This window comes from Tenrec ecaudatus, unplaced genomic scaffold, assembly GCF_050624435.1.
Source record: "Tenrec ecaudatus isolate mTenEca1 unplaced genomic scaffold, mTenEca1.hap1 Scaffold_448, whole genome shotgun sequence".
NCBI classification, from domain to species: Eukaryota; Metazoa; Chordata; class Mammalia; order Afrosoricida; family Tenrecidae; genus Tenrec; species Tenrec ecaudatus.
This window is the reverse complement of record NW_027459354.1, coordinates 245,153-266,296: the sequence shown is the minus strand read 5'-3', so window position 1 is coordinate 266,296 and position 21,144 is coordinate 245,153.

Genomic DNA, 21,144 nt, shown 5'->3' with positions numbered 1-21,144 from the left:
GCCTAAGGCTAGGGTACCCCTTGGCTTAGGCTAAAGCACCCCTAGGCTTAGGCTTAGGCTAGGGCTCATCTAGCCTAACCCTAGGGTACCCCTAGGCTTAGGCTAGGGCACCCCTAGGCTTAGGCTAGGGTAACCCTAGGCTTAGGCTAGGGCAGCCATAGGCTTAGGCTAAGGCTAGGGCTCCTCTATCCTAAGGCCTGGGCACCCCTAGGCTTAGGCTAGGGCACCCCTAGGCTTAGGCTAGGGCAACCCTAGGCTTAGGCTAAGGCTAGGGGACCCCTAGGCTTAGGCTAAGGCACACCTAGGCATAGGCTAAGGCTAGGTCACCCCAAGGGTTAGGCTAAGGCACCACTAGGCTTAGGCTAGGTCACCCCTAGGGTTAGGCTAGGGCACCCCTAGGCTTAGGCTAAGGCTAGGTCACCCCTAGGCTTAGGCTAAGGCACAACTAGGCTTAGGCTAGGGACCCTTGGCTTAGGCTAGGGCACTACTAGGCTTAGGCTAGTGCACCCCTAGGCTGAGGCTAGGGCACCCATAGGCTTAGGCTAAGGCGGACCTAATCTTAAGCTAGGGCACCCGTAGGCTTAGGCTAAGGTTAGGGCTCCCCTATCCTGAGGCTAGGGCACCCCTAGGCTTTGGCTAAGGCACTCTTGGCTTAGGCTTGGGTACCCCTAGGATGAGGCTAAGGCTAGGGCTCCCATAGCCTAACCCTAGGGCACCCCTAGGCTTAGGCTAGGGGACCCCTAGGCTCAGGCTAGGGCACCCCTAAGCTTAGGCTAGGGCATCCCTAGTCTTAGGCTAGGGCACCCCTAGGCTTGGGCTAAGGCTAGGGTTCCCCTAGCCTAAGGCTAGGGCACCACTAGGCTTAGGCTAGGGCACCCTTAGGCTTAGGTTATGGCACCCCTAAGCTTATGCTAGGGCACCCCTAGGCTTAGGCTAGGGCTCCCCTAGGCTTAGGCTAGGGCACCCCTAGGCTTAGGCTAGGGCACCCCTAGGCTTAGGCTAAGGCTAGTGCTCCCCTAGCCTAAGGCTAGGGCACCCCTAGGGTTAGGCTAGGGTACCGCTAGGCTTAGGCTAGGGCAGCCCTAGGCTTAGGTTATGGCACCCCTAATCTTAGGCTAGGGCACCCCTAGGCTTAGGCTAGGGCTCCCCTAGGCTTAGGCTAGGGCACCCCTAGGCTTAGGCTAGGGTACCCCTAGGCTTATTCTAATGCTAGGGCTCCCCTTGCCTAACCCTAGGGCACCCCTAGGCTTAGGCTAGGGGACCCCTAGGCTTAGGCTAGGGCACCCCTAAGCTTAGGCAAGGGCACCCTTAGCCTTAGGCTTGGGCACCCCTAGTCTTAGGCTAGGGCACCGCTAGGCTTAGGCTAAGGCTAGGGCTCCCCTAGACTAAGGTTAGGGCACCACTAGGCTCAGGCTAGGGCATCCCTAGGGTTAGGCTATGGCCTAGGCTTAGGCTATGGCTAGGGCTCCCCTAGCCTAAGGCGAGGGCAACCGTATGCTTTGGATAGGGCACGCCTAGGCTTAGGCTATGGAACCCCTAGGCTTAGGCTAGGGCACCCTTAGGCTTAGGCTAAGGATACGGCTCCCCTAGCCACAGGCTAGTGCAACACTAGACTCAGGCTATGGTACCCCTAGGCTTAGGCTAGGGCAATCCTAGGCTAGACTAAGGCTAGGGCTCCCCTAGCCTCAGGCCAGGGCACCCGTAGGATCAGGCTAGCGCACCCCTAGGCTCAGGCTACGGCACCCCTAGGCTTAGGCTAGGGCACCCCTAGGCTTAGGCTAGGGAACCCCTAAGCTTAGGCTAGGGCACCCCTAGGCGTAGGCTAAGGCTAGGGCTCCCCTAGCCTATGGCTAGGGCACCCCTAGGCTTAGACTAGGGCACCCATAGGCTTAGGCTAGGGCACCCCTAGGCTTAGGCTAGGGCACCCCTAGGCTCAGGCTAGCGCACCCCTAGGCTTAGGCTAAGGCTAGGGGATGCCTAGGTTTAGGCTAAGGCACCCCTAGGCTTAGGTTAGGGCACCCTAGGCTTAGGCTAATGCTAGGGGACCCCTAGGCTTAGGCTAAGGCACCCCGAGGCTTAGGCTAGGGCACTCCTAGGCTTAGGCTAAAGCTAGGGCTCCCCTAGGCTTAGGCTAGGGCACCCCTAGGCTAAGGCTACGGCACCCCTAGGCTCAGGCTAGCGCACCCCTAGGCTTAGGCTAAGGCTAGGGGATGCCTAGGTTTAGGCTAAGGCACCCCTAGGCTTAGGTTAGGGCACCCTAGGCTTAGGCTAATGCTAGGGGACCCCTAGGCTTAGGCTAAGGCACCCCGAGGCTTAGGCTAGGGCACCCCTAGGCTTAGACTAAGGCTAGGGGACCCCTAGGCTTAGGCTAAGGCACCCCTAGGCTTAGGCTAGGGCACCCCTAGGCTAAGGCTAAGGCACCCCTAGGCTCAGGCTAGGGCACCCCTACACTTAGGCTAGGGCACCTTTAGGCTTAGGCTAAGGATAGGGATCCCCTAGCCTAAGGCTAAGGCACCCCTAAGGTTAGGCTAGGGCACCCCTAGGCTTAGGCTAGGGCACCCCTAGCCTTAGGCTAGGGCACCCCTTGGTTTAGGCTAAGGCTAGGGCTCCCCTAGCCCAAGGCTAGGGCACCCCTAGGCTTAGGTTAGGGGACCCCTATGCTTAGGCTAGGGCACCCCTAGGCTTGGGCTAGGGCACCCCTAGGCTTAGGCTAGGGCACCCCTAGGCTTAGCCTAGGGCACCCAAACGCTTCGGCTAGGGCACCCCTAGGCTTAGGATAGGGCACCCCATGGCATAGGATAGGGCACCCCTAGGCTTAGGCTAGGGACGCACTAGGCTTATGCTAAGGCTAGGGCTCCCCTAGCCTAAGGCTAAGGCACCCCTAGGCTTAGGCTAGGGCAACCCTAGGCTTAGGCTAGGGCACCCCTAAGCTTAGGATAAGGCTTGGGCTCCACTAGCCTAAGGCTAGGGCACAACTAGGCCTAGGCTAGGGCACCCCTAAGCTTTGGCTAAGGCTAGGGCTCCACTAGACTAAGGTTAGGGCACCCCAAGGCTTAGGCTAGGGCACCCCTAGGCTTAGGCTAGGGCAGCCCTAGGCTTAGGCTAGGGAACCCCTAGGTTTAGGCTAGGGAGCCCCAAGGCTTAGGCTAAGGCTAGGGCTCCCCTAGCCTAAGGCTAGGGCACCCCAAGGCTTAGGCTAGGGCACCCCTAGGCTTAGGCTAAGGCTACGGCTCCCCTAGCCAAAGGTTAGTGCACCACTAGACTCAGGCTATGGCACCCCTAGGCTTAGGCTAGGGCAATCCTAGGCTAGACTAAGGCTAGGGCTCCCCTAGCCTCAGGCCAGGGCACCCGTAGGCTCAGGCTAGCGCACCCCTAGGCTCAGGCTACGGAACCCCTAGGCTTAGGCTAGGGCACCCCTAGGCTTAGGCTAGGGAACCCCTAAGCTTAGGCTAGGGCACCCCTAGGCGTAGGCTAAGGCTAGGGCTCCCCTAGCCTATGGCTAGTGCACCCCTAGGCTTAGGCTAGGGCACCCATAGGCTTAGGCTAGGGCACCCCTAGGCTTAGGCTAGGGCACCCCTAAGTTTAGGCTAGGGCACCCCTAGGCTTAGGCTAAAGCTAGGGCTCCCCTAGGCTTAGGCTAGGGCACCCCTAGGCTAAGGCTACGGCACCCCTAGGCTCAGGCTAGCGCACCCCTAGGCTTAGGCTAAGGCTAGGGAATGCCTAGGTTTAGGCTAAGGCACCCCTAAGCTTAGGTTAGGGCACCCTAGGCTTAGGCTAATGCTAGGGGACCACTAGGCTTAGGCTAAGGCACCCCGAGGCTTAGGCTAGGGCACCCCTAGGCTTAGACTAAGGCTAGGGGACCCCTAGGCTTAGGCTAAGGCACCCCTAGGCTTAGGCTAGGGCACCCCTAGGCTAAGGGTAAGGCACCCCTAGGCTCAGGCAAGGGACCCCTACACTTAGGCTAGGGCAGCTTTAGGCTTAGGCTAAGGATAGGGATCCCCTAGCCTAAGGCTAAGGCACCCCTAAGGTTAGGCTAGGGCACCCCTAGGCTTAGGCTAGGGCACCCCTAGGCTTAGGCTAGGGCACCCCTTGGTTTAGGCTAAGGCTAGGGTTCCCCTAGCCTAAGGCTAGGGCACCCCTAGGCTTAGGTTAGGGGAACCCTATGCTTAGGTCAGGGCACACCTAGGCGTAGGCTAGGGCACCCCTAGGCTTAGGCTAAGGCTAGGGCTCCCCTAGCCTTTGGCTAGGGCAACCCTAGCCTTAGGCTAGGGCACCCCTAGGCTTAGGCTAGGGCACCCCTAGGCTTAGGCCAGGGCACCCCTAGGCTTAGGCCAGGGCACCCCTAGGCTCAGGCTAGGGCAGCCCTAGGCTCAGGCTATGGCACCCCTAGGCTCAGGCTAGGGCAGCCCTAGGCTCAGGCTAGGGCAGCCCTAGGCTCAGGTTAGGGCAGCCCTAGGCTTAGGTTAGGGCAGCCCTAGGCTTAGGCTAGGGCAGCCCTAGGTTTAGGATAGGGCACCCCTAGGCTTAGGCTAGGGCACCCCTAGGCTTAGGCTATGGCTAGGGCTTCCGTAGCCTAAGACTAGGGCACCCCTAGTCTTAGGCTAGGGCACCCGTAGGCTTAGGCTAGGGCAACCCTAGACTTAGGTAGGGAACCCCTAGGCTTAGGTTAGGGCACCCCTATGCTTAGGCTAGGCGCCCCTAGACTTAGGCTAGGGCACCCATAGGCTTTGGCTGGGGCACCCCTAGGCTTAGACTAAGGCTAGGGCTCCCCTTGCCTAAGGCTATGCTACCCCTAGGCTTAGGCTAGGACACCCCTAGTCTTAGGCTAGGGCACCTCTAGGCTTAGGCTAGGGCACCCCTAGGCTTAGGCTAAGGCTAGGGCTCCTCTAGCCTAACGCTAGGGCACCCCTAGGCTTGGGCTAGGGCACCCCTAGGCTTAGGCTAGGGCACCCCTAGGCTTAGCCTAGGGCACCCAAAGGCTTTGGCTAGGGCACCCCTAGCCTTAGGATAGGGCACCCCATGGCATAGGATAGGGCACCACTAGGCTTAGGCTAGGGCCGCACTAGGCTTAGGCTAAGGCTTGGGCTCCCCTAGCCTAAGGCTAGGGCACCCCTAGGCTTAGGCTAGGGCACCCCTAAGCTTAGGATAAGGCTAGGGCTCCACTAACCTAAGGCTAGGGCACAACTAGGCCTAGGCTAGGGCACCCCTAAGCTTAGGCTAAGGCTAGGGCTCCACTAGACTAAGGCTAGGGCACCCCAAGGCTTAGGCTAGGGCACCCCTAGGCTTAGGCTAGGGCAGCCCTAGGCTTGGGCTAGGGAACCCCTAGGTTTAGGCTAGGGCGCCCCAAGGCTTAGGCTAAGGCTAGGGCTCCCCTAGCCTAAGGCTAGGGCACCCCAAGGCTTAGGCTAGGGCACCCCTAGGCTTAGGCTAGGGCAGCCCTAGGCTTAGGCTAAGGCTAGGGCTCCCCTAGCCTAAGGCTAGGGCACCCCTAAGTTTAGGCTAGGGCAACTTCTGGCTTAGGCTAGGGCACCCCTAGTCTTAGGCTAGGGCACCGCATGGCTTATGATAGGGCACCCCTTGGCTTAGGCTAGGGCACCCCTAGGCTTAGACTAAGGCTAGGGCTCCCCTAGCCTAAGGCTAGGGCACCTCTAGGCTTAGGCTAGGCACCCCTAGACTTAGGCTAGGGCACACCTAGGCTTAGGCTGGGGCACCCCTAGGCTTAGGCTAGGGCACCCCTAGGCTTAGGCTGGGGCACCCCTAGGCTTAGGCTAAGGCTAGGGCTCCCCTATCCTAAGGCTAGGGCACCCCAAGACTTAGGCTAGGGCACCCCTAGGCTTAGGCTAGGGCACCCCTAGGCTTAGGCTTGGGCACCCCTAGGCTTATTCTAGGGCACCCCAAGGCTTCAGCTAAGGCGAGGACTCCCCTAGCCTAAGGCTAGGGTACACCTAGGCTTAGGCTAGGGCACCCCTAGACTTAGGCTAGGGTACCCCTAGGCTTTGGCTAGGGCAACCCTAGGCTTCGGCTAAGGCTAGGGCTCCTCTAGCCTTACGCTAGGGCACCCCTAGGCTTAGGCTAACGCTAGGGCTCCACTAGACTAAGGCTAGGGCACCCCGAGCCTTTGGCTAGGGCACCCCTAGGCTTAGACTAGGACAACCCTATGCTTAGGCTTGGGCACCCCGAGGCTTAGGCTAGGGCACCCCTAGGCTTAGGCTAAGACTAGGGCTCCCCAAGTCTAAGGCCAGGGCACCCCTAGGCTTAGGTTAGGGCACCCCTAGGCTTAGGCTAGGACACCAATAGGCTTAAGCTAAGGCAACCCTAGACTTAGGCTAAGGCTAGGGCCCCCTAGCCTAAGGCTAGGGCACCACCAGGCTTAGGCTTGGGCACCCCTAGGCTTAGGCTAGAGCACCCCTAGGCTTAGGCTAGGGCACCCCTAAGCTTAGGCAAGGACACCCTTAGGCTTAAGTTAAGGCTAGGTCTCCCCTTGCCTAACCCTAGGGCACCCCTAGGCTTAGACTAGGGCACCCCTAAGCTTGGGCTAGGGCACCCCTAGGCGTAGGCTAGGGCACGCCTAGGCGTAGGCTAGGGCACCCCTAGGCTTAGGCTAAGGCTAGGGCTCTGCTAGCCTAAGGCTAGGGCACCCCTAGGCTTAGGCTAGGGTAACCTAGGCTTAGGGTAGGGCAACTCTAGGCTTAGGCTAGGGCACCCCTACGTTTAGGATAGGGCACCCCTAGGCTTAGGCTAATGCTAGGGATCCATTAGACTAAGGCTAAGGCACCCCTAGCCTTAGGCTAGGGCACCCCTAGGCTTAGGCTAGGGCACCCCTAGGCTTAGGCTAGGGCACCCCTAGGCTTAGGCTAGGGCACCCCTAGGCTTAGGCTAGGGCACCCCTAGGCTTAGGCTAGGGCACCCCTAGGCTTAGGCTAGGGCACCCCTAGGCTTAGGCTAGGGCACCCCTAGGCTTAGGCTAGGGCAACCATAGGCTTAGGCTAAGGCTATGGCTCCCCTAGCCTAAGGCTCGGGCACCCCTAGGCTTAGGCTAGGGCACCCCTAGGCTTAGGCTCGGGAACCCCTAGGGTTAGGCTAAGGTTAGGGCTCCCCTAGCCTAAGGCTAGGGCACCACTAGGCTTAGGCTAGGGCACCCCTAGGCTTAGGCTAGGGCAGTCCTAGGCTTAGGCTAAGGCAAGGGCTCAGCTAGCCTAAGGCTAGGGCACCCCTAGTTTTAGGCTAGGGCAACCCTAGGCTTAGGGTAGGGCACACCTAGGCTTAGGCTAGGGCACCCCTAGGCTTTGGCTAGGGCACCCCTAGGCTTAGGCTAGGGCAACCATAGGCTTAGGCTAAGGCTATGGCTCCCCTAGCCTAAGGCTCGGGCACCCCTAGGCTTAGGCTAGGGCACCCCTAGGCTTAGGCTCGGGCACCCCTAGGGTTAGGCTAAGGTTAGGGCTCCCCTAGCCTAAGGCTTGGGCACCACTAGGCTTAGGCTAGGGCACCCCTAGGCTTAGGCTAGGGCAGTCCTAAGCTTAGGCTAAGGCAAGGGCTCAGCTAGCCTAAGGCTAGGGCACCCCTAGTTTTAGGCTAGGGCAACCCTAGGCTTAGGGTAGGGCACCCCTAGGCTTAGGCTATGGTATCCCCAGGCTTAGGCTAGGGCACCCATAGGCTTAGGATAAGCCTAGGGCTCCCCTAACGTAAGGCTAGGACACCCTTAGGCTTAGGGTAGGGCACCCCTAAGCTTAGGATAGGGCACCCCTAGGCTTAGGCTTGGGCACCCCTAGGCTTACGCTAAGGCAACCCTAAGCTTAGGCTAGGGCACCCCTAGTCTTTGGCTAGGGCACCCCTAGGCTTAGGCTAAGGATAGGCCTCCGCTAGCCTAAGGCTAGGGCACCCCTTGGCTTAGGATAGGGCACTCCTACACTTTGGCTACGGCACCCCTAGACTTAGCCTAAGGCTAGGGCTCAGCTAGCCTAAGATTACGGCACCCCTAGGCTTAGGCTAGCGCACCCCTAGGCTTAGGGTAGGGCACCACTAGGCTTAGGCTAGGGCTCCCCTAGGCTGAGGCTAAGGCTAGGGCTCAGCTATCCTAAGGCTAGGGCACCCCTAGGCTTAGGCTAGAGCACCCCTAGGCTTAGGCTAAGGCTTGGGCTCCACTAGACTAAGGCTAGGGCACCCCTAGCCTTAGGCTAGGGCACCCCTAGGCTTAGGATAGGGCACCCCTAGGCGTAGGCTAGGGCACCCCTAGGCGTAGGCTAGGGCACCCCTAGGCTTAGGCTAAGGCTAGGGCTCAGCTAGCCTAAGGCTAGGGCACCCCTAGGCTTAGGCTAGGGTAACCTAGGCTTAGGGTAGGGCAACTCTAGGCTTAGGCTAGGGCACCCCTACGTTTAGGCTAGGGCACCCCTAGGCTTAGGCTAGGGAACCCCTAAGCTTAGGCTAGGGCACCCCTAGGCGTAGGCTAAGGCTAGGGCTCCCCTAGCCTATGGCTAGTGCACCCCTAGGCTTAGGCTAGGGCACCCATAGGCTTAGGCTAGGGCACCCCTAGGCTTAGGCTAGGGCACCCCTAAGTTTAGGCTAGGGCACCCCTAGGCTTAGGCTAAAGCTAGGGCTCCCCTAGGCTTAGGCTAGGGCACCCCTAGGCTAAGGCTACGGCACCCCTAGGCTCAGGCTAGCGCACCCCTAGGCTTAGGCTAAGGCTAGGGAATGCCTAGGTTTAGGCTAAGGCACCCCTAAGCTTAGGTTAGGGCACCCTAGGCTTAGGCTAATGCTAGGGGACCCCTAGGCTTAGGCTAAGGCACCCCGAGGCTTAGGCTAGGGCACCCCTAGGCTTAGACTAAGGCTAGGGGACCCCTAGGCTTAGGCTAAGGCACCCCTAGGCTTAGGCTAGGGCACCCCTAGGCTAAGGGTAAGGCACCCCTAGGCTCAGGCAAGGGACCCCTACACTTAGGCTAGGGCAGCTTTAGGCTTAGGCTAAGGATAGGGATCCCCTAGCCTAAGGCTAAGGCACCCCTAAGGTTAGGCTAGGGCACCCCTAGGCTTAGGCTAGGGCACCCCTAGGCTTAGGCTAGGGCACCCCTTGGTTTAGGCTAAGGCTAGGGTTCCCCTAGCCTAAGGCTAGGGCACCCCTAGGCTTAGGTTAGGGGAACCCTATGCTTAGGTCAGGGCACACCTAGGCGTAGGCTAGGGCACCCCTAGGCTTAGGCTAAGGCTAGGGCTCCCCTAGCCTTTGGCTAGGGCAACCCTAGCCTTAGGCTAGGGCACCCCTAGGCTTAGGCTAGGGCACCCCTAGGCTTAGGCCAGGGCACCCCTAGGCTTAGGCCAGGGCACCCCTAGGCTCAGGCTAGGGCAGCCCTAGGCTCAGGCTAGGGCACCCCTAGGCTCAGGCTAGGGCAGCCCTAGGCTCAGGCTAGGGCAGCCCTAGGCTCAGGTTAGGGCAGCCCTAGGCTTAGGTTAGGGCAGCCCTAGGCTTAGGCTAGGGCAGCCCTAGGTTTAGGATAGGGCACCCCTAGGCTTAGGCTAGGGCACCCCTAGGCTTAGGCTATGGCTAGGGCTTCCGTAGCCTAAGACTAGGGCACCCCTAGTCTTAGGCTAGGGCACCCGTAGGCTTAGGCTAGGGCAACCCTAGACTTAGGTAGGGAACCCCTAGGCTTAGGTTAGGGCACCCCTATGCTTAGGCTAGGCGCCCCTAGACTTAGGCTAGGGCACCCATAGGCTTTGGCTGGGGCACCCCTAGGCTTAGACTAAGGCTAGGGCTCCCCTTGCCTAAGGCTATGGTACCCCTAGGCTTAGGCTAGGACACCCCTAGACTTAGGCTAGGGCACCTCTAGGCTTAGGCTAGGGCACCCCTAGGCTTAGGCTAAGGCTAGGGCTCCTCTAGCCTAACGCTAGGGCACCCCTAGGCTTGGGCTAGGGCACCCCTAGGCTTAGGCTAGGGCACCCCTAGGCTTAGCCTAGGGCACCCAAAGGCTTCGGCTAGGGCACCCCTAGGCTTAGGATAGGGCACCCCATGGCATAGGATAGGGCACCACTAGGCTTAGGCTAGGGCCGCACTAGGCTTAGGCTAAGGCTTGGGCTCCCCTAGCCTAAGGCTAGGGCACCCCTAGGCTTAGGCTAGGGCACCCCTAAGCTTAGGATAAGGCTAGGGCTCCACTAACCTAAGGCTAGGGCACAACTAGGCCTAGGCTAGGGCACCCCTAAGCTTAGGCTAAGGCTAGGGCTCCACTAGACTAAGGCTAGGGCACCCCAAGGCTTAGGCTAGGGCACCCCTAGGCTTAGGCTAGGGCAGCCCTAGGCTTAGGCTAGGGAACCCCTAGGTTTAGGCTAGGGCGCCCCAAGGCTTAGGCTAAGGCTAGGGCTCCCCTAGCCTAAGGCTAGGGCACCCCAAGGCTTAGGCTAGGGCACCCCTAGGCTTAGGCTAGGGCAGCCCTAGGCTTAGGCTAAGGCTAGGGCTCCCCTAGCCTAAGGCTAGGGCACCCCTAAGTTTAGGCTAGGGCAACTTCTGGCTTAGGCTAGGGCACCCCTAGTCTTAGGCTAGGGCACCGCATGGCTTATGATAGGGCACCCCTTGGCTTAGGCTAGGGCACCCCTAGGCTTAGACTAAGGCTAGGGCTCCCCTAGCCTAAGGCTAGGGCACCCCTAGGCTTAGGCTAGGCACCCCTAGACTTAGGCTAGGGCACACCTAGGCTTAGGCTGGGGCACCCCTAGGCTTAGGCTAGGGCACCCCTAGGCTTAGGCTGGGGCACCCCTAGGCTTAGGCTAAGGCTAGGGCTCCCCTATCCTAAGGCTAGGGCACCCCAAGACTTAGGCTAGGGCACCCCTAGGCTTAGGCTAGGGCACCCCTAGGCTTAGGCTTGGGCACCCCTAGGCTTATTCTAGGGCACCCCAAGGCTTCAGCTAAGGCGAGGACTCCCCTAGCCTAAGGCTAGGGTACACCTAGGCTTAGGCTAGGGCACCCCTAGACTTAGGCTAGGGTACCCCTAGGCTTTGGCTAGGGCAACCCTAGGCTTCGGCTAAGGCTAGGGCTCCTCTAGCCTTACGCTAGGGCACCCCTAGGCTTAGGCTAACGCTAGGGCTCCACTAGACTAAGGCTAGGGCACCCCGAGCCTTTGGCTAGGGCACCCCTAGGCTTAGACTAGGACAACCCTATGCTTAGGCTTGGGCACCCCGAGGCTTAGGCTAGGGCACCCCTAGGCTTAGGCTAAGACTAGGGCTCCCCAAGTCTAAGGCCAGGGCACCCCTAGGCTTAGGTTAGGGCACCCCTAGGCTTAGGCTAGGACACCAATAGGCTTAAGCTAAGGCAACCCTAGACTTAGGCTAAGGCTAGGGCCCCCTAGCCTAAGGCTAGGGCACCACCAGGCTTAGGCTTGGGCACCCCTAGGCTTAGGCTAGAGCACCCCTAGGCTTAGGCTAGGGCACCCCTAAGCTTAGGCAAGGACACCCTTAGGCTTAAGTTAAGGCTAGGTCTCCCCTTGCCTAACCCTAGGGCACCCCTAGGCTTAGACTAGGGCACCCCTAAGCTTGGGCTAGGGCACCCCTAGGCGTAGGCTAGGGCACCCCTAGGCGTAGGCTAGGGCACCCCTAGGCTTAGGCTAAGGCTAGGGCTCAGCTAGCCTAAGGCTAGGGCACCCCTAGGCTTAGGCTAGGGTAACCTAGGCTTAGGGTAGGGCAACTCTAGGCTTAGGCTAGGGCACCCCTACGTTTAGGATAGGGCACCCCTAGGCTTAGGCTAATGCTAGGGATCCATTAGACTAAGGCTAAGGCACCCCTAGCCTTAGGCTAGGGCACCCCTAGGCTTAGGCTAGGGCACCCCTAGGCTTAGGCTAGGGCACCCCTAGGCTTAGGCTAGGGCACCCCTAGGCTTAGGCTAGGGCACCCCTAGGCTTAGGCTAGGGCACCCCTAGGCTTAGGCTAGGGCAACCATAGGCTTAGGCTAAGGCTATGGCTCCCCTAGCCTAAGGCTCGGGCACCCCTAGGCTTAGGCTAGGGCACCCCTAGGCTTAGGCTCGGGCACCCCTAGGGTTAGGCTAAGGTTAGGGCTCCCCTAGCCTAAGGCTAGGGCACCACTAGGCTTAGGCTAGGGCACCCCTAGGCTTAGGCTAGGGCAGTCCTAGGCTTAGGCTAAGGCAAGGGCTCAGCTAGCCTAAGGCTAGGGCACCCCTAGTTTTAGGCTAGGGCAACCCTAGGCTTAGGGTAGGGCACACCTAGGCTTAGGCTAGGGCACCCCTAGGCTTTGGCTAGGGCACCCCTAGGCTTAGGCTAGGGCAACCATAGGCTTAGGCTAAGGCTATGGCTCCCCTAGCCTAAGGCTCGGGCACCCCTAGGCTTAGGCTAGGGCACCCCTAGGCTTAGGCTCGGGCACCCCTAGGGTTAGGCTAAGGTTAGGGCTCCCCTAGCCTAAGGCTTGGGCACCACTAGGCTTAGGCTAGGGCACCCCTAGGCTTAGGCTAGGGCAGTCCTAAGCTTAGGCTAAGGCAAGGGCTCAGCTAGCCTAAGGCTAGGGCACCCCTAGTTTTAGGCTAGGGCAACCCTAGGCTTAGGGTAGGGCACCCCTAGGCTTAGGCTATGGTATCCCCAGGCTTAGGCTAGGGCACCCATAGGCTTAGGATAAGCCTAGGGCTCCCCTAACGTAAGGCTAGGACACCCTTAGGCTTAGGGTAGGGCACCCCTAAGCTTAGGATAGGGCACCCCTAGGCTTAGGCTTGGGCACCCCTAGGCTTACGCTAAGGCAACCCTAAGCTTAGGCTACGGCACCCCTAGTCTTTGGCTAGGGCACCCCTAGGCTTAGGCTAAGGATAGGCCTCCGCTAGCCTAAGGCTAGGGCACCCCTTGGCTTAGGATAGGGCACTCCTACACTTTGGCTACGGCACCCCTAGGCTTAGCCTAAGGCTAGGGCTCAGCTAGCCTAAGATTACGGCACCCCTAGGCTTAGGCTAGCGCACCCCTAGGCTTAGGGTAGGGCACCACTAGGCTTAGGCTAGGGCTCCCCTAGGCTGAGGCTAAGGCTAGGGCTCAGCTAGCCTAAGGCTAGGGCACCCCTAGGCTTAGGCTAGGGCACCCCTAGGCTTAGGCTAAGGCTTGGGCTCCACTAGACTAAGGCTAGGGCACCCCTAGCCTTAGGCTAGGGCACCCCTAGGCTTAGGATAGGGCACCCGTAGGCTTGGGCTAGGGCACCCCTAGGCTTAAGCTAGGGCACCGCTAGGCTTAGGCTAAGCTAGGGCTCCTCTATCATAACGCTAGGGCATCCCTAGGCTTGGGCTAGGGCACCCCTAGGCTTAGGCTAGGGCACCCCTAGGCTTAGGCTAGGGCAACCATAGGCTTAGGCTAAGGCTATGGCTCCCCTAGCCTAAGGCTCGGGCACCCCTAGGCTTAGGCTAGGGCACCCCTAGGCTTAGGCTCGGGCACCCCTAGGGTTAGGCTAAGGTTAGGGCTCCCCTAGCCTAAGGCTAGGGCACCACTAGGCTTAGGCTAGGGCACCCCTAGGCTTAGGCTAGGGCAGTCCTAGGCTTAGGCTAAGGCAAGGGCTCAGCTAGCCTAAGGCTAGGGCACCCCTAGTTTTAGGCTAGGGCAACCCTAGGCTTAGGGTAGGGCACACCTAGGCTTAGGCTAGGGCACCCCTAGGCTTTGGCTAGGGCACCCCTAGGCTTAGGCTAGGGCAACCATAGGCTTAGGCTAAGGCTATGGCTCCCCTAGCCTAAGGCTCGGGCACCCCTAGGCTTAGGCTAGGGCACCCCTAGGCTTAGGCTCGGGCACCCCTAGGGTTAGGCTAAGGTTAGGGCTCCCCTAGCCTAAGGCTTGGGCACCACTAGGCTTAGGCTAGGGCACCCCTAGGCTTAGGCTAGGGCAGTCCTAAGCTTAGGCTAAGGCAAGGGCTCAGCTAGCCTAAGGCTAGGGCACCCCTAGTTTTAGGCTAGGGCAACCCTAGGCTTAGGGTAGGGCACCCCTAGGCTTAGGCTATGGTATCCCCAGGCTTAGGCTAGGGCACCCATAGGCTTAGGATAAGCCTAGGGCTCCCCTAACGTAAGGCTAGGACACCCTTAGGCTTAGGGTAGGGCACCCCTAAGCTTAGGATAGGGCACCCCTAGGCTTAGGCTTGGGCACCCCTAGGCTTACGCTAAGGCAACCCTAAGCTTAGGCTACGGCACCCCTAGTCTTTGGCTAGGGCACCCCTAGGCTTAGGCTAAGGATAGGCCTCCGCTAGCCTAAGGCTAGGGCACCCCTTGGCTTAGGATAGGGCACTCCTACACTTTGGCTACGGCACCCCTAGGCTTAGCCTAAGGCTAGGGCTCAGCTAGCCTAAGATTACGGCACCCCTAGGCTTAGGCTAGCGCACCCCTAGGCTTAGGGTAGGGCACCACTAGGCTTAGGCTAGGGCTCCCCTAGGCTGAGGCTAAGGCTAGGGCTCAGCTAGCCTAAGGCTAGGGCACCCCTAGGCTTAGGCTAGGGCACCCCTAGGCTTAGGCTAAGGCTTGGGCTCCACTAGACTAAGGCTAGGGCACCCCTAGCCTTAGGCTAGGGCACCCCTAGGCTTAGGATAGGGCACCCGTAGGCTTGGGCTAGGGCACCCCTAGGCTTAAGCTAGGGCACCGCTAGGCTTAGGCTAAGCTAGGGCTCCTCTATCATAACGCTAGGGCATCCCTAGGCTTGGGCTAGGGCACCCCTAGGCTTAGGCTAGGGCACCCCTAGGCTTAGACTAAGGCTAGGGCTCCACTAGACTAAGGCTAGGGCACCCCTAGCCTTAGCCTAGGGCACCCCTAGGCTTAGGCTAGGTCACCCCTAGGCTTAGGCTAGGGCACCCTTATGCTTAGGCTAAGGCTAGGGCTAACCTAGCCTAAGGCTAGGGCACCCCTAGGCTTAGGCTAGGGCAACCCCCGGCTTAGGCAAGGGCACCCCTAGGCTTAGGCTAGGGCACCCCATGACTTAGGATAGGGCACCCCTAGGCTTAGGCTAAGGCGAGGGCTCCACTAGACTATGGCTAGGGCACCCGTAGCCTTAGGCTAGGGCACCCCTAGGCTTAGGCTAGGGCAACCCTTGGCTTATGCTAGGGGACCCCTAGGCTTAGGCTAAGGTACCCCGAGGCTTAGGCTAGGGCACCCCTAGGCTTAGACTAAGGCTAGGGGACCCCAAGGCTTAGGCTAAAGCACCCCTAGGCTTAGGCTAGGGCACCCCTAGGCTAAGGCTAAGGCACCCCTATGCTCAGGCTAGGGCACCCCTACACTTAGGCTAGGGCACCCTTAGGCTTAGGTTAAGGATAGGCATCCCCTAGCCTAAGGCTAAGGCACCCTTAAGGTTAGGCTAGGGCACCCCTAGGCTTAGGCTAGGGAACCCCTAGGCTTAGGCTAGGGCACCCCTTGGTTTAGGCTAAGGCTAGGGTTCCCCTAGCCTAAGGCTAGGGCACCCCTAGGCTTAGGTTAGGGCACTCCTAGTCTTAGGCTAGGGCACTCCTAGGCGTAGGCTAGGGCACACCTAGGCTTAGGCTCAGGCTAGGGCTCCCCTAGTCTAAGGCTAGGGCACCCCGAGGCTTAGGCTAGGCTACCCCTAGGCTTAGGCTAGGGCACCCCTAGGCTTAGGCTAGGGCACCCCTAGGCTTAGTCTAGGGCACCCCTAGGCTAAGGCTAGGGCAGCCCTAGGCTTAGGCTAGGGCAGCCCTAGGCTTAGGCTAGGGCACCCCTAAGCTTAGGCTAGGGCACCCCTAGGCTTAGGCTGGGGCACCCCTAGGCTTAGGCTAAGGCTAGGGCTCCTCTAGCCTAACGCTAGGGCATCCCTAGGCTTGGGCTAGGGCACCCCTAGGCTTAGGCTAGGGCACCCCTAGGCTTAGGCTAGGGCACCCCAAGGCTTCGGCTAAGGTGAGGACTCCCGTAGCCTAAGGTTAGGGTACACCTAGGCTTAGGCTAGGGCACCCCTAAGCTTAGGCTAAGGCTAGGGCTCCACTAGCCTAAGGCTAGGGCACCCCTAGGCTTAGGCTAGGGCACACCTAAGCTTAGGCTAAGGCTAGGGCTTCACTAGACTAAGGCTAGGGCACCCCTAGCCTAGCCTAGGGCACCCCTAGGATTAGGCTAGGTCACCAATAGGCTTAGGCTAGGGAACCCCTAGGTTTAGGCTCGGGGGCCCCAAGGCTTAGGCTAAGGCTAGGGCTCCCCTAGGCTAAGGCTCGGGCACACCTAGGCTTAGACTAGGGCACCCCGAGGCTTAGGCTATGGCAACCTTACGCTTAGGCTAGGGCACCCCTAGGCTTAGGATAGGGCACCCCATGGCTTAGGATAGGGCACCCCTAGGCTTAGGCTAGGGCCGCACTAGGCTTAGGCTAAGGCACCCCTAAACTTAGGCTAAGGCTAGGCCTCCCCTAGCCTAAGGCTAGGGTACCCCTAGGCTTAGGCTAGGCACCCCTAGGGTTAGGCTGGGGCACCCTTAGGCTTAGGCTAGGGCACCCCTAGGCTTAGGCTGGGGCAGCCCTAGGCTTAGGCTAAGACTAGGGCTCCCCTAGCCTAATGCTAGGGCATCCCTAGGCTAGGGCTAGGGCACCCCTAGGCTTAGGCTTGGGCACCCCTAGGCTTAGGCTAGGGCACCCCAAGGCTTGAGCTAAAGCGAGGACTCCCCTAGCCTAAGGCTAGGGTACACCTAGGCTTAGGCTAGGGCACACCTAGGCTTAGAATAGGGCACCCCTAAGCTTAGGCTAAGGCTAGGGCTCCACTAGACTAAGGCTAGGGCACCCCTAGCCTTAGCTTAGGGCACCCCTAGGCTTAGGCTAGCTCACCCCTAGTCTAGACTAGGGCGCCCCAAGGCTTAGGCTAAGGCTAGGGCTCCCCTAGCCTAATGCTAGGGCACCCCTAGGCTTAGGGTAGGGCACCCCTAGGCTTAGGCTAGGACACTCGTAGGCTTAGGCTAGGGTACCCCTAGGCTTAGGCTAGGGCACCCCTAGGCTTAGGCTAAGGCTAGGGCTCCCCTAGCCTAAGACTAGGGCACCCCTAGGCTTACTGTAGGGCAACCCTAGGCTTAAGCTAGGGCAGGGCACCCCTAGGCTTAGGCTAGGGCACCCCATGGCTTAGGATAGGGCACCCCTAGGCTTAGGCTAAGGCTAGGGTTCCACTAGACTAAGGCTAGGGCACCCCTAGCCTTAGGCTAGGGCGCCCCTAGGCTTAGACTAGGGCAACCCTAGGCTTAGGCTTGGGCACCCCGAGGCTTAGGCTAGGGCACCCCTAGGCTTAGGCTAAGACTAGGGCTCCCCTAGTCTAAGGATAGGGCACCCCTAGGATTAGGCTAGGGCACCCCTAGGCTTACGCTAGGACACCACTAGGCTTAAGCTAAGGCACCCCTAGGCTTAGGCTAAGGCTTGGGCCCCCTAGCCTAAGGCTAGGGCACCCCTAGGCTTAGGCTAGGGCACCCCTAAGCTTAGGCTAGGGCACCCTTAGGCTTAGGCTAAGGCTAGGGCTCCCCTTGCCTAACCCTAGAGCACCCCTAAGCTTAGACTAGGGCACCCCTAAGCTTGGGCTAGGGCACCCCTAGTCTTAGGCTCGGGCACCCCTAGGCTTAGGCTAAGACTAGGGCTCCCCTATCCTAAGGATAGGGCACCCCTAGGCGTAGGCTAGGGCACCCCTAGGTTTAGGCTAAAGCTAGGGCTCAGCTAGCCTAAGGCTAGGGCACCCCTAGGCTTAGGATAGGGCAACCTAGGCTTAGGGTAGGGCACCTCTAGGCTTAGGCTAGGGCAACCCTAGGTTTAGGCTAGGGCACCCCTAGGCTTAGGCTAGGGCACCCCTAGGCTTAGGCTATGGCATCCCTAGGCTTAGGCTAGGGCACCCCTAGGCTTAGGCTAGGTCACCCCTATACTTACGCTAGGGAACCCCTAGGTTTAGGCTAGGGCGCCCCAAGGCTTAGGCTAAGGCTAGGGCTCCACTAGACTAAGGCTAGGGCACCCCTAGCCTTAGGCTAGGGCACCCATAGGCTTAGGCTAAAGCAACCCTAGGCTTATGCTAGGGCACCCCTAGGCTTAGGGTAGGGCACCCCTAGGCTTAGGCTAGGGTACCCCTATGCTTAGGCTAAGGCTAGGGCTCCCCTAGACTAAGGATAGGGCACCCCTAGGCTTAGGCTGAGGCGTGGGCTACACTAGACTAAGGCTAGGGCACCCCTAGCCTTAGGCTATGGCACCCCTAGGCTTAGGCTAGGGCAACCCTTGGCTTATGCTAGGGCACCCCTAGGCTTGGGCTAGGGCACCCCAAGGCTTAGGATAGGGCACCCCTAGGCTTAGGCTAGGGCACCCCAAGGCTTCGGCTAAGGCGAGGACTTTCCTAGCCTAAGGCTAGGGTACCCCTAGGCTTAGGCTAGGGCACCCCTAGGTTTAGGCTAGGGCACCCCTAGGCTTAGGCTAAGGCTAGGGCTCCACTAAACTAAGGCTAGGGCACCCCTAGGCTTAGGCTAGGGCACCCCTATGCTTAGGCTAGGGCATCCCTAGGCTTAGGCTAGGGCACCCCTAGGCTTAGGATAAGGCTAGGGCTCCCCTAGCCTAAGGCTAGGACACCCCAAGGCTTAGGGTAGGGCACCCCTAGGCTTAGGCTAGGGCACCCCTAGACTTAGGCTTTTGCACCCCTAGGCTTCCGCTAGGGCAACCCTAAGCTTAGGCTAGGGCACCCCTAGGCTTAGGCTGGGGCACCCCTAGGCTTAGGCTAAGGCTAGGGTCCCCTAGCCTAAGGCTAGGGTACCCCTAGGCTTAGGCTAGGGCACCTCAAGACTTAGGCTAGGGCACCCCTAGGCTTAGGCTAGGGCACCCCTAGGCTTAGGCTAAGGCTAGGGCTCCTCTAGCCTAATGCTAGGGCATCCCTAGGCTAGGGCTAGGGCACCCCTAGGCTTAGGCTTGGGCACCCCTAGGCTTAGGCTAGGGCACCCCAAGGCTTGAGCTAAAGCGAGGACTCCCCTAGCCTAAGGCTAGGGTACACCTAGGCTTAGGCTAGGGCACCCCTAGGCTTAGAATAGGGCACCCCTAAGCTTAGGCTAAGGCTAGGGCTCCACTAGACTAAGGCTAGGGCACCCCTAGCCTTAGCTTAGGGCACCCCTATGCTTAGGCTAGCTCACCCCTAGTCTTAGGCTAGGAAACCCCTAGGTTTAGACTAGGGCGGCCCAAGGCTTAGGCTAAGGCTAGGGCTCCCCTAGCCTAAGGCTAGGGCACCCCTAGGCTTAGGGTAGGGCACCCCTAGGCTTAGGCTAGGACACTCGTAGGCTTAGGCTAGGGTACCCCTAGGCTTAGGCTAGGGCACCCCTAGGCTTAGGCTAAGTATAGGGCTCCCCTAGCCTAAGACTACGGCACCCCTAGGCTTACTGTAGGGCAACCCTAGGCTTAAGCTAGGGCAGGGCACCCCTAGGCTTAGGCTAGGGCACCCCATGGCTTAGGATAGGGCACCCCAAGGTTAGGCTAAGGCTAGGGCTCCACTAGACTAAGGCTAGGGCACCCCTAGCCTTAGGCTAGGGCGCCCCTAGGCTTAGACTAGGGCAACCCTAGGCTTAGGCTTGGGCACCCCGAGGCTTAGGCTAGGGCACCCCTAGGCTTAGGCTAAGACTAAGGCTCCCCTAGTCTAAGGATAGGGCACCCCTAGGATTAGGCTAGGGCACCCCTAGGCTTAGGCTAGGACACCACTAGGCTTAAGCTAAGGCACCCCTAGGCTTAGGCTAAGGCTTGGGCCCCCTAGCCTAAGGCTAGGGCACCCCTAGGCTTAGGCTAGGGCACCCCTAAGCTTAGGCTAGGGCACCCTTAGGCTTAGGCTAAGGCTAGGGCGCCCCTTGCCTAACCCTAGAGCACCCCTAGGCTTAGACTAGGGAACCCCTAAGCTTGGGCTAGGGCACCCCTAGTCTTAGGCTCGAGCACCACTAGGCTTAGGCTAAGACTAGGGCTCCCCTAGCCTAAGGATAGGGCACCGCTAGGCGTAGGCTAGGGCACCCCTAGGCTTAGGCTAAGGCTAGGGCTCAGCTAGCCTAAGGCTAGGGCACCCCTAGGCTTAGGATAGGGCAACCTAGGCTTAGGGTAGGGCACCTCTAGGCTTAGGCTAGGGCACCCCTAGGTTTAGGCTAGGGCACCCCTAGGCTTAGGCTAAGGCTAGGGCTCCACTAGCCTAAGGCTAGGGCACCCCTAGGCTTAGGCTAGGGCACCCCTAGGCTTAGGCTAGGGCACCCCTAGGCTTAGGCTAGGGCATCCCTAGGCTTAGGCTAGGGCACCCCTAGGCTTAGGCTAAGGTTGGGCTCCCCTAGCCTAAGGCTAGGACACCCCAAGGCTTAGGGTAGGGCACCCCTAGGCTTAGGCTAGGGCACCCCTAGGCTTAGGCTTTTGCACCCCTAGGCTTCCGCTAGGGCAACCCTAAGCTTAGGCTAGGGCACCTCTAGTCTTAGGCTAGGGCACCCCTAGGCTTAGGCTAAGGCTAGGGCTCCACTAGACTAAGGCTAGGGCACCCCTAGGCTTAGGCTAGGGCACCCCTAGGCTTAGGCTATGGCATCCCTAGGCTTAGGCTAGGGCACCCCTAGGCTTAGGCTAAGGCTAGGGCTCCCCTAGCCTAAGGCTAGGACACCCCAAGGCTTAGGGTAGGGCACCCCTAGGCTTAGGCTAGGGCACCCCTAGGCTTAGGCTTTTGTACTCCTAGGCTTCTGCTAGGGCAACCCTAAGCTTAGGCTAGGGCACCCCTAGTCTTAGGCTAGGGCACCCCTAGGCTTAGGCTAAGGCTAGGGCTCCCCTAGCCTAAGTCTAGGGCTCAGCTAGCCTACGGCTAGGGCACCCCTTGGCTTAGGCTAGGGCACTCCTAAGCTTGGGCTACGGCACCCCTAGGCTTAGGCTAGGGCACCCCTAGGCTTAGGCTAAGGCTAGGGCTCAGCTAGCCTAAGGTTAGGGCTCAGCTAGCCTAAGGCTAGGGCACCCCTAGGCTTAGGCAAGGGCACCCCTAGGCTTAGGCTAGGGCACCCCTAGGCTTGGGCTCAGGCACCCCTAGGCTTAGGCTAGGGCACCCCTAGGCTTAGGCTAGGGTACCCCTAGGCTTAGCATAGGGCACCCCTAAGCTTAGGCTAAGGCTAGGGCTCCACTAAACTAAGGCTAGGGCACCCCTAATCTTAACCTAGGGCACCCCTAGGCTTAGGCTAGGTCACCCCTAGACTTACGCTAGGGAACCCCTAGGTTTAGGCTAGGGCGCCCCAAGG